Consider the following 17146-nt stretch of genomic DNA (forward strand, 5'->3'; position numbering starts at 1 on the left):
CAGCCATTTCTTCTACTTCTAGCAATGAGCTGAATTCAAAGGAAGACCCTAGGCCCTGTGCAAGGTGTGCCCAGGAGGGCCCATCCAATTATAGTGGCCTGCATCACAGCCACTATAAAGGCGAATGCAGATAGAGATTTATTTAAAGAGCTGATGGTTTACCATTTGTGAAAGCAAATAGTTACAAAAACAGTAGTGAGAGTGATACTGGTTTCTTTCACTTAATGCATTCCTTTTTTAATTTTTCAATTTATAACCAGAAGATAAGAATGTTGGAGCAATATGGTTCATTGGTGACCTACTAGAAGAAAATGAACCTCTTCTGGGTGATGAGAAGAGTGGCTTTCATTTCTTAATAATTTTCTATTTTTAAAAAGTTTTGACAATAAATATATTTTTACTTTTGCATTAAAAATACAATGTACACTGTACAGCACCTCGCTGGTGGCACTAGGCAGTGTCCCTGGAGTACAGCTCTGTTCTTATTCTCCCCCCACCCATGGAGAGGTCCACTGGAGCTGGAACCAGGATGGACTTAACCCTCTCCCTCCTGCTAATGGGCACACAGATTGTTTCCAGTTATTTTTATTACAGACAATATAGCCATGAAGAACCCCTGTTAATCTTTCATTTGGCCCATAAGAGAGTATAAGTTACAGATGCAGAGTTACAAGGTCAAAAAGTTGAATATTGGGGCCTCCCCTGGTGGCGCAGCGGTGGAGCGCTGGGTTGCGAGGCTGCCCGCCGCCTCAGCACCACCAGTTCGATCCCCGGCCACCGGCGAGGGTCCCACAAAAAAAAAAAAAAAAAAAAGTTGAATATTGGTTAAGTTCCATAGAAACCTCCTTATTGCCTTCTCTAGTAGGGGATCCAGTTTACACTCTAAGCAGCAGAAATAATATTTGGTGGTTCTTGATTTAATACTCAATGCCTAGCATAAGGCTAAAAATACAGCAGGTGCTCGATGAGTAAGCTACCCTATACATGGCACTGAAAAAAATACTGCATTAGAACTGGTTATGTTTTTCAAAGGACAGAAATGAAAATGGAAGGCAAGACAAAGAGAAAAATAGTAAAGTCAAAAAAAAAAAAAAAAGCAAAAGTGATGGGCGCACAAATGCAAATGTGGGCATTGTTGCTTGCTTGCCAAAAACAGAAAGGAATCGCAGGTAAGGGGATATCTAGAAACCACCAGGAGACTTATCTAGCGATCTTGAGACACACCACAGCCAACACGGCTGGCACACACTCCCAGGAAAATATCCAGGGCCTTTAGGACAGGGTCTCAATGGGGATACCCATAACCAGACCCCCTTTACGTTTATTTTTCAACCTAAGTTAAGTAATTACGTTCAGTTTTGTTTATACACAGACTGACAGAGGGCCATGACCAGGTCGGCATGCCAGCCAATCACCTAGGGGCACCACAGGAAGGGGCGCCCACACACACTCATTTTCAGTTATATGCATGTACAGATGATGTAACACGAACAAAATGAGTGTCTTAACAAGGTCCCTGCCAGGAAATCCCAGAGTGAAGAGGACAGTGAATAAAGTAAGCACAGCACCTGGTGGACAGAGTTGATTCTTGCCAACCCTGTCACTCAGCCTGGGGATAAAGAACAACCACAAATTTAGGGCTGAGTGGTGAACAAAATAATTAAAAATCAGTAAAAAGCAATTTGAGGGCATCCTTAGTGGCACAAGGGGTTAAGTGTCAGCTTGATGAAGCTATCAACAGCCACTGCAGCACTAGTTCAATCCCCAGCCAGGGAGCTGACCCACATGGCATAGGAGACCTCTCCTGACTCGCCTGCTGCTCCCCTCAGCAGTGTATTTCAATCTGCCTGCTCTGCTCCCCACTCTGTCTCTGGTAAATCCTCTCACCACCGCCCCATCCCCTACCTCTGGCCTACACCCCAGCTCTTGTATGCATAAATAAAACAAATCTTTAAAAAAAAAAAAAAAGCAATTTGAAACAGCCTTGTAGCCAGTCAGCAATGATGAACCCCACCATTAGGGTATTTTGTGCCTTGAGAAACCATCAAGTATGTGCTAGGGATCATTTGAAAAAATTATTAACAAGACCTTTAAAAATAATGGTTATTCATTAATGGTTATTCATCTTTTAAAGTTTTTGTTTTCATTTTATATGTGTATTAGTTAAGTGGTATGTGTCATATCATTTTTGAATGAATGGGGATGTAAATGAAAAACTTTTCTTCCCTAATAAAAGTGCATGATAAAATATGTAGAAAGATCCCTTTAGAAGTCAGGATGGGGCCTCCCCGGTGGCGCAGCGGTTGAGCGCTGGGTTGCGAAGCTGCCTGCAGCCTCTGCAGTGCCAGTTCGATCCCCGGCTGCTCCTGATCACCGGAGGAGGATCCCACATGGCGCGCAGACCTCTCCTGCTGCCCGCTGCTCCCCTCAGCAGTGTACTTCGGTCCTTCTGCCTGCTCTGCTCCCCGCTCTGGCTCTGGTGAATTCTCTCACCCTCCTGCGCTTCTGACTGTACCCCGTGCTTATATAAACAAACAAACAAACAAACAAACAAATAAATAAATAAATCTTCAAATAAATAAATAAATAAAAATAAATCTTTAAAAAAAAAAAAGAAGTCAGGATGGCCACAGCTAACTTGTCCCTTTGCCCCAGGAGGCACTCAGTGTCCCCCTTAAGGTATACTCACACCCGCCCCAATCAATAGTGGAATGAGCACTTACTGGGATGCCCAAGGACTTCCCTTCTAGTAATTCCTACAGAAACAGTGTGATATCCATAGAAAGGCTGGATTCCAGGTTTCCTGCCCCACCCAAGGAAGGGTGGAGCTGAGCAGCTAGAAAGGACTGGGAAAAAGACTAGAGAAGAAAGGAAGGAGAGAAGACCTGGAGGAGGCATGTGGAGCCATACTTGCTTCTGAGCCCTGAGCTAGTGCCATGGACTTTGGGGACATGGAAGGAGACACTTGAAGGATGCAGAGACGTGGGCGAGAGACCGTGGGGAGGCTGACAATGACAGCCTTTATTTTGAATTGTATTTTGATTTTGCTCTTTTCCTTCCAGACATGCCCAGCCATGTCTGCTCCTTTCCTACGGCTGCCCACCAGAAGGCGGCAAGCTTTCAGGCATCACTGGCCCTGCTTTGGACCAACCTTGTTTGCTGGCCATTTACCCACCAGAGGATGGGTAACTTTTGGTGCTTTACTTGGAAACTATATTCATTCTCTTCTCTTTCTCTATTGCACACTAATTCTGTTACAGGGCAGCCCCGATATAAAACAGGTTGCCTGACTGTGGGTCCTCACCCATGCGCTTCAAAGGGACTTATTAATACTTTACTGCAGGCACACACAAAAGGTTAATAAAAGGTTTATTTACAAGGGAAGGGGAAATGAGGAAATGTACAACTCAGGGAGAAAAGAGGGAAATAAAGTCTTAAATGCGTCCTACCCTTTCTGCTGCCCTGGAATCCCAATGGCACTCAGAGCTGGCCACGAACCACCAGCCCTGAAGCCAAGAGGAGAGAGCAAGACCCCCCCCACCCAGGCCCACGTGTCTGGTTTTTATACCAAACCTGGCTGCTTAACTCCACCCCCAGGTCCCAGCAACCTTCCCTTTGGTGGTGACAGGATTTGTCTTTCCCAATGTCTTGATGGCTTTGGCCTGGAGTGGGGGTGGAGTCCACAAAGTCTGTATGGGATTAGCTCAGGACATCCTTTCCCTCTAACAATTCTAATAAAGTTATTTTCTATTAAAGGTCTTATACACTGAAAGTATGTTATGCAGGGGCCTCCCTGGTGGCGCAAGGAGTTAAGACGCATTTCCCCTTCCCTTAAAGCTATTTGCAGCCACTGCAGCATGAGTTCAAACCCCAGCCAGGGAGATACCCACATGGCGCAGCAGACCTCTCCTGACTTGCCTGCTGCTCCCCTCAGCAGTGTATTTCAATCAGTCTGCCTGTTCTGCTCCCCACTCTGTCTCTAGTGAATCCTCTCACCCCCCCCACCTCTGGCCTGTACCCCAGTTCTTGTATGAATAAATAAATCTTTAAAAAAAAAAAAGTATGTTATGCGACGGATAGCAGAATCCATTTAGAATGTGCAAGTTTGAGGTCCTGTGGTGTCCCCACACTCTGCCCACTAACACAACTACTGAGAGGAAACTGAGGCTGAGAGAAGCCCTTCCCAGATCACACTGTGAGGTGATAACCAAAGTGGCATTCAGAAATGGGACTGCTCTGATCACCTTTTTACCCATGTGGCCCAGGGATGAAACTATTGACAACAGACCCTAAAGCTGATAAATTGCCCTTGATTTTTTTTACTTAGTCAGTAGTCTCTAATTTTGTAGAAAATAACAAGCTCATACAAAAGCAGAGGAAATAATATAATCACCCCCCCCAGGCAATTAGCAACTGTTCTGGTAGATCTTGTTTCCTCTTTATTCCCACCCACTCCACTGGCATATTCTGAAGCAAATTCCAGATTTTATCTGTAAACATCCATAAATCTCACACTTCAATAAATCATTTCAATAAGTATCTCGAAAAAATACTCTTATAAAAAGCAAAGTCATAGTATTGCTACACCTAAACATAATTCCATAAGATCACCATCTTCAGTGTTCTCATTTCCTGAAAAAATTTTAATCTCATTTTTACATTATTTTTTTTCTGATATTGGAAACAAAAGTAAAAATAAGTAAATTAAGAGCCCTTATAATCCTGCCTTTCAAAGACAACTTTTTTTTTTTAAAGATTTATTTATTTATGCATACAAGAGCTGGGGTACAGGCCAGAGATGGGAGTGGGGGAGAGGATTCACCAGAGACAGAGCGGGGAACACAACAGGCAGACTGACTGAAATATACTGCTGAGGGGAGCGGTGGGCGAGGCAGGAGAGGTCTGCTGCACCATGTGGGTTGCTCCCTGGCCAGCCAGGGATCTAACTCATGCTACGGAGGCTGGGGTTGCTTCATAGTGCGGTGCTTAACCCCTTGAGCCACCAGGGAGGCCCTCAAAGACAACTATTTTTTTTTTTAAATAATAAATTTTATTTTTATATTCCCCATACAATTGCAGCCCCCCCATTCTGACCCCAATCCCTCCCCTCCCGCCCCCGCCCCCCTAAAAGTGTCTCTGGTTCATAGTTTTTTGTTGATTTTGATTTTCACTTTCTTATAGTTATTCATTTTCCTGGTCCCTTATTTAAGTTTTCTAGATTCCTGCTATGAGTGAGACCATCCGGTATTTTTTCTTTTTCTTTCTGGCTTATTTCGCTGAGCATGATCCCTTCCAGCGCCATCCATGTTGCTGCAAATTGCATGTGTTTATCTTTTTTGAATGCTGAGTAATATTCCATGGTATATATGTACCACATCTTCTTGATCCAGTCATCTATTTTTGGGCATTTGGGCTGTTTCCAAAGCTTAGCTACTGTAAACAGTGCTGCTATAAACATAGGGGTGCAGGTGTTCTTTGGAATTGATGTTTCTGTGTCCTTTGGGTAAATACCTAGGAGTGGAATTGCTAGATCATATGGAAGCTCTATGTTTAGTAGGTCCAGAAATCTCCACACAGCTCTCCACAGTGGTTGGACCAGTTTGCACTCCCACCAACAGTGCAGGAGAGTTCCTTTTTCTCCACATCCTCGCCAACATTTGTTGTTGTTAGTTTTTTTAATATGTGCCATTCTCACTGGTGTAAGATGGTATCTCATGGTAGTTTTGATTTGCATTTCCCTGATGACAAGTGATGTTGAACATTTTTTCATATGCCTGTTGGCCATTTGCATTTCCTCTTCAGAGAAGTTTCTTTTTAGCTCTTCTGCCCATTTTTTGACTGGATTATTTTCTTTGTTGTTGTTGAGTCTCATCAGCTCTTTGCAGATTTTTGTGATCAGTCCTTTATCATTAGTGTTGGGTGCAAAAATGTTCTCCCAGTTGGTGGGGTTTCTCTTTGTTTTTGTTATTGTCTCTTTTGCTGTGCAGAAGCTCTTTAATTTGATGTAGTCCCAGCTGTTTATCTTTGCCTTCACTATCACTGCTTTGGGTGATGTGTCTGTAAAGATGTCTTTGATGTGCAAATCACGTAGTGTTTCGCCTATATTTCCTTCTATATATTTTATGGTTTCAGGTCTTATGTCTACTTCTTTAATCCATTTTGAGTTGATTTTTGTGTATGGTGTGAGGTAGTGGTCAAGCTTCATTCTTTTGCATGTAGCGACCCAGTTTTCCCAGCACCATTTATTGAACAAACTTTCTTTGCTCCAATGCATATTCTTTGCTCCTTTGTCAAAGATTAGTTGACCATAAATCTGTGGGTTTATTTCTGGATTTTCTATTCGATTCCATTGGTCTGTATGTCTGTTCTTGTTCCAATACCATGCAGTTTTGATGATTATGGCTTTGTAGTATAGTTTGAAGTCTGGGAGTGTGATGCCTCCATTCCCTTCTTTTTTTTTCAGGAGAGCTTTGGCTATTCGGGGTTTTTTTGTGATTCCATATGAATTTCATCAATAATTGTTCTATTTCTTTGAAGAATGACATTGAAATTTTGATTGGAATAGCATTGAATCTGTATATTGCTTTTGGAAGGATGGCCATTTTAATAATGTTTATTCTTCCAATCCATGAGCAGGGGATGTCTCTCCATTTCTTTGTGTCTTCTTCTATTTCTTTTAACAGTGTTTTATAGTTTTCTTTGTATAGGTCCTTTACCTCTTTTGTTAGATTTATTCCCAAATATTTGATTTTTTTTGTTTCAATAATGAAAGGGATGGTTTTTTTGATTTCTTCTTCTTCAGATTTATTGTTTGTGTATAGGAAGGCTACTGACTTTTGCGTGTTGATTTTGTATCCTGCCACTTTACTGAACTGATTGATGAGTTGAATTAGTTTTTCTGTGGAGTTTTTGGGGTTCTCTATGTATATTATCATATCATCTGCAAATAGTGATAGCTTGACTTCTTCTTTTCCTATTTGGATTCCTTGGATATCTTTCTCTTGTCTTATTGCTCTGGCTAGGACTTCCAGTATTATATTGAAAAGCAGTGGTGAGAGTGGACATTCTTGTCTTGTTCCAGATCTTAATGGAATTGCTTTCAGCTTTTCACCATTGAGAATGATACTGGCTGTTGGCTTGTCATAGATGGCCTTTATGATGTTGAGGTATGTTCCTTGTACCCCAAGAATTTCAAGGGCTTTTATCATGAATGGGTGTTGCACTTTGTCGAAAGCTTTCTCAGCATCTATTGATATTATCATATGGTTTTTATATTTCTTTTTGTTGATGTGTTGGATAACGTTGATTGATTTTTGGATGTTAAACCATCCTTGTGAAAGACAACTATTTTTAACTCTACTTTCGTTGGTCTTTTAAACTGTTATGCTTGGACAAAATTTTACAATATATAGTTTCACAACAAATTGGATTATCATGTATAGCTTCATACCCTGCTTTTCAAATACTTCACATTCTTTGTATTTTCCCACATCATAAAAATATATTTTTTAAAGGAATGGCCTCATAATATTTCATTTATACACGTACATATAATCCTAATTTCCATTGGGCTCTTAAATTATGCCCTTCCCCCATGTTTGCCATTATGAAAATTCCTATAGCAAATATATTTGGCTATATCTCCATCCCTTTAAGACAGATTTCTAGAAAGGGAAACACCTGGTCAAAGGACAGGTTTTTAAAGTTTCTTAACTTATGTAAGGAGTGATGTCTAATGCTGGTATCTTATCCCCTCGGTGGTGTGGAAATCTCCCCTGGAGGACAGAGCCAGTTCAGAAGGCAGGGAGGGCCATACAGAACTAAATCTATTTTACAGAGCAAATAAAATTACATGGCAGGAAGACGCGTGGCTCAGCCTCCCTGAGCAAAGTTAGGAGTCAATGGTCAGGAGGGGCTGTTTCCAGCAGTCACCAGTCAACACCACCAGCCTCCTTGAATTTGGATTCTTGCAGCAACACTGCTTCTCCTCATCTGCCCAGTCCTGTCTTCTCAGGAGCACCTCTGCTCTTATGCTACTGGCCATCTAGCCTCCCACCTAGACTAATCCCCTTCCTGGTCACACCTCTGGTTAACTGCTGGCAGACTCATTTCACTTACTGCCCATGAGGCTCCCATTCTTTGGACCTGTCTGTGCAACCAGCTGATAATCTGGGAAAATCAGTCTCAAACTGGACCATTATCAATGAGTCCACATGTTCCAGGGTAGTCATAAGATATAATAGGAAACTCTGTAAAATGCTTTGCCTACGTGAAGATACATCAAGTCTGGGACCAGCTTTCCACTGAACTAGCCTAGTAGTAATTCTACCCCCTTTTAAAAAAAGTAATAAAGTAAGAAAACATTTTTATTTCTTGGTGAGCCCAGTTGGGTCCCAGTCACCACACACTATTTTGGAAAGTTTACAAACTATTAAAATCATGCTAGACCTCAACATGAAAACCTGAAGAGGCAGAAAAACTGCAGCTACATTTGATGTACTATGAGAGACTTAGGCTGGTTTTTGGCAGCGGAAGGGGCCGCGGCTGTTAAACATTTTTTTTACAGGTGCCTAAAAGAAAACTAGCAGGAACTGCTTCCTCGGTTATTTTTCATTTTAATGGCAGGAAAAACAATTATAAATAAATAAAGTTCTAAATAAAGATATTGACAAATCAAATCCAGTGATGTGCAGAAGGATAATGTGTCAAGACTAAAATAGGTCCACTCCAGCTGTGCACAAAAAGCTTGGAGTGGGCCTCCCTGGTGGCGCAGCCATTGAGCGCTGGGTTGCGAAGCTGCCCACAGCCTCTGCAGTGCGGGTTCAATCCCCGGCCACCAGCGAGGGTCCCACATGGCGGGTAGACACCTCCTGCCGCCCGCTGCTCCCCTCAGCAGTGTACTTCGGTCCTTCTGCCTGTTCTGCTCCCCGCTCTGGCTCTAGTGAATTCTCTCACCCTCCCACGCTTCTTACTGTACCCAGTGTTTGCATAAATAAATAAAAAAAATTAAAAAAAAAAAAAAGCTTGGACTATCATTCCAAAATCAGTGTAATTCAGAATAAAGGAGATAAATCATCAGCTTAATATATTTTAAAGAACATTTGGCAAAAGTCAACATCTATTCTAAAAAATATTTTTAATAAATTGTTAGGGGAAATGATGTCCTGAGCTAATCCCATACAGGCTTTGTGGACTCCACCCCCACTCCAGACCAAAGCCATCAAGACATTGGGAAAGACAAATCCCGTCACCACCAAAGGGAAGGTGGCTGGGACCTGAGGGTGGAGTTGGGCAGCCAGGTTGGATATAAAAACCAAACACGTGGGCCTTGGGGGGCTCGCTATCGCTCACCTCCCTGCTTCACGGCTCCTGGCTTGCAGCCAGCTCTCCGGGTGCCATTTTGGGATTCCTGATCGGCGGATCAGGTAGGACTCATTTAAAACTTTGTCTCCCACTTTTCTCCCTGAGCTGTACATTTCCTCATTTCCCCTTCCCTTGTAAATAAACCTTTTATTAACCTTTCACGTGTGCCTGCAGTCGAGCATTGATAATTCCTTTTGTTACAGGACAGGGAGAGGGGCAGCCCAAACCCCGCCAACCTGCCTATTCTAAATGGGTTCTGCCATCCGCCGCATCAACACAAAACATAGGAGACTTTAATGGGAAGGAACTTTAATAAAACTAGGAAACAATACAGGTAAGGCAAAGAGTCTAGTTTTTAAATGAAGCACCCAAAGTTACCCATCCCCTCGTGGGTAAAAGTCCATCCATATGGGAATGGCGCAGAGCAAGGCCCCAAAGCCTGCCACAAGTCTAAAGCACCTTCCAGTGGGGACCCACAGAAAAGGGTCAGAAACAACCAGACAAGCCCAGAAGGAAAAGAGCAAAATCAACATCAAGATAAAAGCTGCCACTGTCACCTCCCCACGGGTCTTGGGTCTCACCCACATCTGTGTCACTTTTAAGCACACGGGTGAGGACCCACAGTCAGGCACCCCATTTTGTATCGGGGTTGCTCTACAACAAAACTAGAAAAAGGAAATTGTCTTGATCTAATAAAGGAAATACATTTCAAAAAAACCCACAAAACTCCAGAAAAATCATACACATAATGATACATTTTGAAATCTTTCCTGAGACCCCGAATGAGATAGGGATGCCCACTGTCACCAGCTCAACCCTATCCTTAATATACTCCCAGAAAAAAGAAGGCAAGGACAAGATACAGAATGCAGTTTAGTGATACGCAAATAAACCTGCCATTATTCACAAGCAACATAGTTATGTGTGTAGAAAACCCAAAAGAATCTAAAATAGATTATTAGAATTAATGACTTAAATTAGCAAGGTTAATGGATTCAAGTTTACTTTACCAAAATTAATTATATTTCTCTATATCCCTGTGGCCTATTTATCTAGTCTTTGACCCTGGCTCCTAACAGTGTCCTTCAAAAACCCTTGGAATTTCCAGAGTGATAGAAGTGTTTTTGTTATACTAATGAAAAATTCCTGGTGGGCCTCTAGATAGCTGCAGGGTGGGACTAGTCACCTGAAAGACCAAGCATGTGACTAGGGGGTTGGAACTTGCGGCTGCCCCACCTCCAGGTAAAGGAAGGTGGGGGGCTGGTTCAATTGCTTGTAGTCAAGCCTGCACAACCAAATCCTGATACAAACTCTGGCCTCCCAAGCTTAATGGAGACAACATAGTTGATACTGGAGAAGGACACACCCTACTCAAAGGAGAGAGGGCTTGGAAGCTTGTCCTTGTGTATCCTTTAAATGAAACTGTAATCCTAAGTGTAGCACTTTGCTGAGTTCCTTAAGTCATCCTAGCAAATTATCAAACCTGAGCAGCTCCAGAACTCCCAAATTTACAGCTCTTGGTGCCAAGTGCACAGCGGTGGTCGCCTCCGATTGCAGCTGGCACCTTAAGTGAGGGAAGTCTGTGGAGGACTGAGCTCTTAGGCACATAGGGTCTAATGCTTATTCCTAGGCCAGTATCTGAACTGAACTGCAGAACCACTCCAATTGGAACAAATATTTGGAAAATAAAATTTTAAAAATACCACTTAAAAATCACCAAATACCTAGAAATAGATCTAACAAAAGATATGTAGGGCTTCTGCACAGAAAACAAAACACTGAAGGAAATAAGAGGACATAAACAAACAGAGGGGTAAGTGTGTTTATAGATTCATTGCTATAAAGAGAGCAAGTCTTCAACTTGACAGACTCAATGCAATTCCATAAAATTTACAAGCAAAAAAGGTAACAGTCATACAATCTTAAAGAACAAAAGACCGAACATTACCAGGTATCATCAAAATCTATTATAAAGGTTCTGCAATTACATCAATGTGGAATTGGGAGCCAAGAAAATAGACCAATGGAATATCAAAGTCCAGAGACCGATCACTGAAGTTAAGAACTTCTAGCCATCAGAAGATTTATTAAGATTGAAAAAAGAGGGCCTCCCCGGTGGCGCAGCGGTTGAGCGCTGGGTTGCGAAACTGCGCACGGCCTCTGCGGCGCCGGTTCGATCCCCGGCTGCTCCCCAGCCACCGGAGGAGGGTCCCACATGGCGTGCAGACCTCTCCTGCCACCGGAGGAGGGTCCCACATGGCGTGCAGACCTCTCCTGCCGCCCGCTGCTCCCCTCGGCAGTGTACTTCGGTCCTTCTGCCTGCTCTGCTCCCCGCTCTGGCTCTGGTGAATTCTCTCACCCTCCCGCACTTCTGACTGTACCCAGTGCATGTATAAACAAAACAAACAAACCAGCAAACAAATAAATAAAGCATGCCTCTAAAAAAAAAAAAAAAAAAAAAAGATTGAAAAAAGAAAAGTGCAAAGAGAATATCTTTGCAATATTCTATGACTGTTAAAGGGCTCACATATACATAACAACAATATATAAACAGTTGGCAGCACCAAGTGTTGATGGGGAAAGGGATATAAACTGATACAAGCACTTTAAAAAACAGTCTCATATATGCCTATTCCATGCCCTAGCAAATTCTATTTCCAGGTACAATCCCAACAGAAATGCCCACATATATTCACCAAAAGACATGCATAAGAATGTTCTTAGTGGTAGTATCCTTAATAGTCCCAAACCAGAGACAATTCAATAGTTCAGCAGCATCAGGAGGTGCAGTCATATACACCTTTTAGTCAACAACAGAACCACATATATGAGGGTGAGCCCCAAATTCCCACTGTCTAGTGACTTCACAGCACATACTGCCAACGTACTACAGGGTCAGCAATAAGTCCTGGATGCCCTCCTGAATTGCTATGCCAGTGAAATGTCCTGTTGGAGAATAACACTCTGTGACAGGTGTTCATTTCTTAGACGATATCCCCCTCAGGTCCTCCCTAGTGGTGCAGGGGTTAAAGTCTCCACGCTACCAAGCTATAGCCAGCCACTGTGACAGGAGTTCAATCTCAGGCCAGGGAGCTAACCCACAAGGTGCAGCAGACTCTCCTCTCTCACCCGTTGTTCCCCTCAGTCAATCTGCCTGTTCTGCTCCCCACTGTCCCTATTGAATCCTCTCACCACTCCCACCACACCTCTGGCATACGCCCCAGTTCTTATATGCATAAATAAATAAAAATATATTTTTTAAAAAAGATATCCCCTCCATTCATCTACACACAACACAAAAAAAGTATATACTATATGATTCCCTTACAAAAACTCAGAAAAAGAAAATTTTTCCCATGATGATTTAGGGGGCCAGGGCAGTGGCTGGGAGCGCATGGCAGGGGTGGGGGGTTGCTAGGATATGATAATGTTCTATTTCCTTATGTCGATGGTAGCTACACACAGGGTGATCCCTTGAGAAAAAATGATCCAGTTGTACACTTAAAATTTATGCATTTTTCTCTATATTTTATATCAGCAAAAAGTTTACTTTAAAACCAATCTAGGTGGTTGCTAGAAGCAGGGAGTGGACAAAATGGGTAAAGGTGGTCAAAAGATACAAATTTCCAGTTTTATAAGAAAAATAAGTCCTAGGGATGTAAAGTACAATGTGGCAACTGGCGAATCCTGAAATGAAGGACCCCAAGTAAAGGTGTGTGCGACCTGTCAATGTGGCCATGCACAGCTCCCCCCAGCCCCATCTCTCCTGAGCAGCATCCTCAGATTATCCCCCAGTCAACATGAATGTGAAATGTGCAGGCCATCAGGATGACAGGCTTTACCGTCTCAGATTTGCAGAAAACAAATAATTAAGTACGTGAGAATTTCCTCAGTTTTAAGTTTCTCTTCCACACATTTTTTTCCTTAAGCTCTCATTTCTGTTACCCTTAATATACACACTAGAGTCCAGATAAGATGGTATCTGAATTAGCACGTAATTATATAGTGGGCTCTTTTGACCTCGATGTGTTCATAACTCCAAGAAGGCACCACACCTAGTCAGTGGGGCAGCCTGCCACCTGAGCCAGTATGTGAGAACCACTGGGGCCCGAGCTGGTGTCAGCGCCAACTGGGACACCTTTAGGAGAGTAATAACAATAATTTTAAAAATAGCTAACATTTATTGCATGATGACATGGTGCCAGGCACTGAGCTAAGTGCTTTATGTGCCTTACCTCATTTAGTCCTTACCACAGCCCTCTGAGCTGGATACTGTCATTAATGTGGATGACCAAGTCATCAGCAACCAAAGAGAAATGTTTCTGAGCCGAGTCAGTCACTATTTTGAGGCTTTCATGAAATAAACTCCACTGCATAAGCATTTACTCACTTATTAAACTTACTCTTAGGAAAGTTTGATGAGAGATGGACCTAAGTTTAATGCAGGACTCCATGTAACTGTGCGTGTGTGTAGATGTGTGTATGTGTGAAAGAGAGCCTGGAGAGGATGCGTGTGTGTGTCCACCTGCCTCTGTGTGTGTGTGTGTGTGTTTACATATTCTTTTGTATAAATGTGTGTGTTGGGAGTGAGCCTGCTTGTGTATGGGCGTGAAGCTTGGATCTGTGTGTATATGGGGAGGGCTGCTTTTGTGGGGGTGTGAGTGAGCTTGCTTCTGTGTATGTAGGGAAGGGGGGTGTGAGTGTGTAGGTGTGCATGTAGGGGAGAGGCTGCGTGGGGTAGGAAGTGGGTGCCTCCTTCCAACAAGGCTCCTGATGCTTGCTGGGCAGATGCGTTCCAGAGAGCCCAGGGAAACCAGTCTTTCAAGAATCCCGCCCAGGTCACAGTAAATCAGCCCTGAAGCATGGAAGAGACTCTAACTATAACCTCTGGGGAATGCTCCAACACCACCAGGTTTAACCCTCAGCAAAACACACCAGTGGCCACACACCCCAGCCCTCTGGGCTCACCTTCTTGTCTTCCACAGCACAGCCTAGCCCCCGGCCTGTGGCTATCCTCTGAGACACTCCTCTGGAAAATCTCAGTGATAAAAAAGGATCTCATTTATTATCAGAGGAGAAATCTGAAGAACTAATCTAAACTGTGTTCCAAAAAGCAAAACACAAAACTGTATGTAGACAATGATTTCAATGTGATAATACATATGCTTAACTAATTGGCGAGAACAGGGCTGTAAACATGAAAATGGTTTTGATCCTGTTGATAGTTGGAAAATTTTTTAAAGTAAAAAAAAAAAAAATTAAATGTCTACCTAAGTTATCACAATAAATCAAAATATTAAAATTTATTCTAGGTCACACACTCATGGGTAGTTTTGTTTAGATTTTTGTGTGTTTTCTAAAGTTTTGTTGAGATGCATCTCTTTTATGATAACCACTAGTAAGAGAACAATCACATAACAGAACTTAGGAGTTTTAGGAAATAAGCCAAGAGTCCTTATGTAGCCACAAAGCCTTTTCCAACAAGATGTCTGGCCATGCTCATGTATGACGGAGGGGTGAACCCAGGCAGTTGTGCCCAATGGCTCAGAGGAGAGGAGAGAGGCAGGACTAAACAACTGCCCCAGAAAGTGACTCCCCCTCTTAGCAGAAAGCCAGCATGGGCACCTCTGGGAAATCCCACAGCCATCACATCCTCATAGTAGCATCTACCAAGATGCTTAGAGACTCAAAAAGTCTCTAAGACCTAAGGAAACCTTAAGAGAGAGCTCATCCCAGGACAAGCAAGGCAACCTTGTCCCTCCCCACAGGTTGGGCTGAAGGAACCAGAAGATTCTGCCAAAACCAGTCACCAATACAGTGAGAGATGGCCTGGTCCACCCTCCCCCTTCTATGCACATTCTCTCTGGCTATGTGGCCACTGAGGAGAATGTCTGATAAACATGTTCACAGCACCTACCTCAAAAACAACTGAAACTAGCAGAAAACCTAAGGTTTTCCCACAGATGTCCTGGCTGTCCAGTTAGCTGGCTCATCTACACGATAGGACTGGGGAAGGGGTGGACAGAGAAGATACACAGTGGTCTGTTGCTCCAAAGCCTTCTAGAAAGGGTTGAGAAGCAGTCACAATTTGCAGAAGCACTTAGTACACCTCAGTACCATGAACTGGCATCCCCACAGACTGATAAGCTCATTTCCCATGGGCTAGTTTGGTCCCAGTTCTCACAGAACAAGAGGCACAGAAGAGGAAAATGCCATGCCTATTCACCCGTGAAGATCCAGATAACACGCCCCCTCCCTTGGCATGCCTTCCAGACTTCTGCTGGCAATACAAGCGTCATTTGCTTCTTGAGAGTCCCCAGCCCCCTATCCATTTCTCCCACAGGACACAATCCTGTGATTTTGTGTTTCTGTGCACTCATCTATTTGCAAGGTTAAACACTGACTCAATCCTCCTAATCTGACCAGAGGTGGTGTCCAGACAAACTCTAAGCTGGGCTTTCTAATTAAAAAATGACATGATCTACAAAGCTCTTACTAAGGCCGAGACGTCAGGCAGTGCCTGGCAGCACACAAAGAAGAGTTTTAGAAACAAAACTGTAAATAAAAGATGGGTGAACTGCTCCCAGTTCTGGCTCCTCTGTGGACGCGGACCTGTAGACTACCCAATGCCAGCAAGGGGACGAGGTACAGCTGCCTGGGGGCTGGCACTGCACCACCCTCCCCAAAGTGGCATGCTCTGTGCCCACAAGCACCGCATGAAAGAGAAAGTGAGGAGGAGGAGCCTGGCTAGCATTTTGTCAGCTGCCCTGCTGGCACCTCTGCCCTAGCAGGCAGCTCCTGTCACTCTCTCAGATACACTTGCCCCAGGCAGCGTCTCAAGATCAAATCACCAGTTCAGTTGGAGACTGTTTCCAGGTGGAGCTCTCTGAAACCAGATGTACAGCTGCCTCGGCTCTCCACTCTGGAGGCTGCCCTCCCCAGCACCTTGTGACTTAACTGTCTCATCCTCCAGCCTGTACATGGCCCTCGCCCTATCTGACCTCCCGGAAGCTCCCAAAATCATGTCCCTGAACTCTTTTCAGCATGACAAGGGTGACTTTGGTCAGGCTTTTTTCTGCTTTGTACATTCTGCCTGCACTCGGCTGGCTTCCAAGCCTTTTCAGTTGGCCCTGGTCTCCCTCCCAAGTCCCACATGGGCACATTCATGTGCACGCTTGCCAGAATGGACTGCAGTGCACCCTCTTGCCACTCAGTGGCCCAGAACAGGCAGCAGAGGCATCATCTGAGAGCTTGTAAAAATACACTCTTAGCCCCAACCCAGACACACTGAGTGTAAATCTGTTTTAACAAAATGCCCAGACAGCTCTGGTGCTCCTTCAAGTATAAGAAGCTCTGGGGTACACAAAGCTGGGCACAGAGGAACCCAATAAAGCATCACATTTTATCCCCACCACCTCTTTCCTTCCATCCTCATAAAACTAGCTCTGCTTTTTTTTCTCTCTCCCAGCTCCATGAAATGACATCATCGATCTGAATCCCAAGCTAGAAACCTCAGATGTTCACAACTACTTTCTGAACCTGAGTCTTCCAGCTCCGAAAGGTTAACGGAGTCTAGTCACTCTGACTTCAAAAGCATCTCAAAGGTCTCTGGGCCTTCCTCGATGCCATTACACCTACCTGAGCTGTGCACCGCTAGGTTTTATTTACATGTCTGGCTCCCTGGTAGACTGTGAGCTCTGTGAAGAGGGCTAGCACAGTGTCTGACACATAGGCTTGAAAAAAATAGATGTTTGTTGAATAAATGAATCAACAAGCAGACAGA

The 17146-nt window shown here is 43.6% G+C and overlaps 1 protein-coding gene across 1 annotated transcript in view; it reads right to left on the reverse strand.

Annotated features, from left to right (window-relative positions):
* The window catches only part of CNNM4 (cyclin and CBS domain divalent metal cation transport mediator 4), a gene marked incomplete at its 5' end in the record, with an annotated part of 37717 nt that overhangs the window by 14236 nt on the left and 6335 nt on the right, over positions 1–17146 (reverse strand). The gene's annotated exons all lie outside the window — the stretch shown is intronic.

The sequence above is a fragment of the Talpa europaea genome, assembly GCF_964194135.1.
Source record: "Talpa europaea genome assembly, chromosome: 6".
NCBI classification, from domain to species: Eukaryota; Metazoa; Chordata; class Mammalia; order Eulipotyphla; family Talpidae; genus Talpa; species Talpa europaea.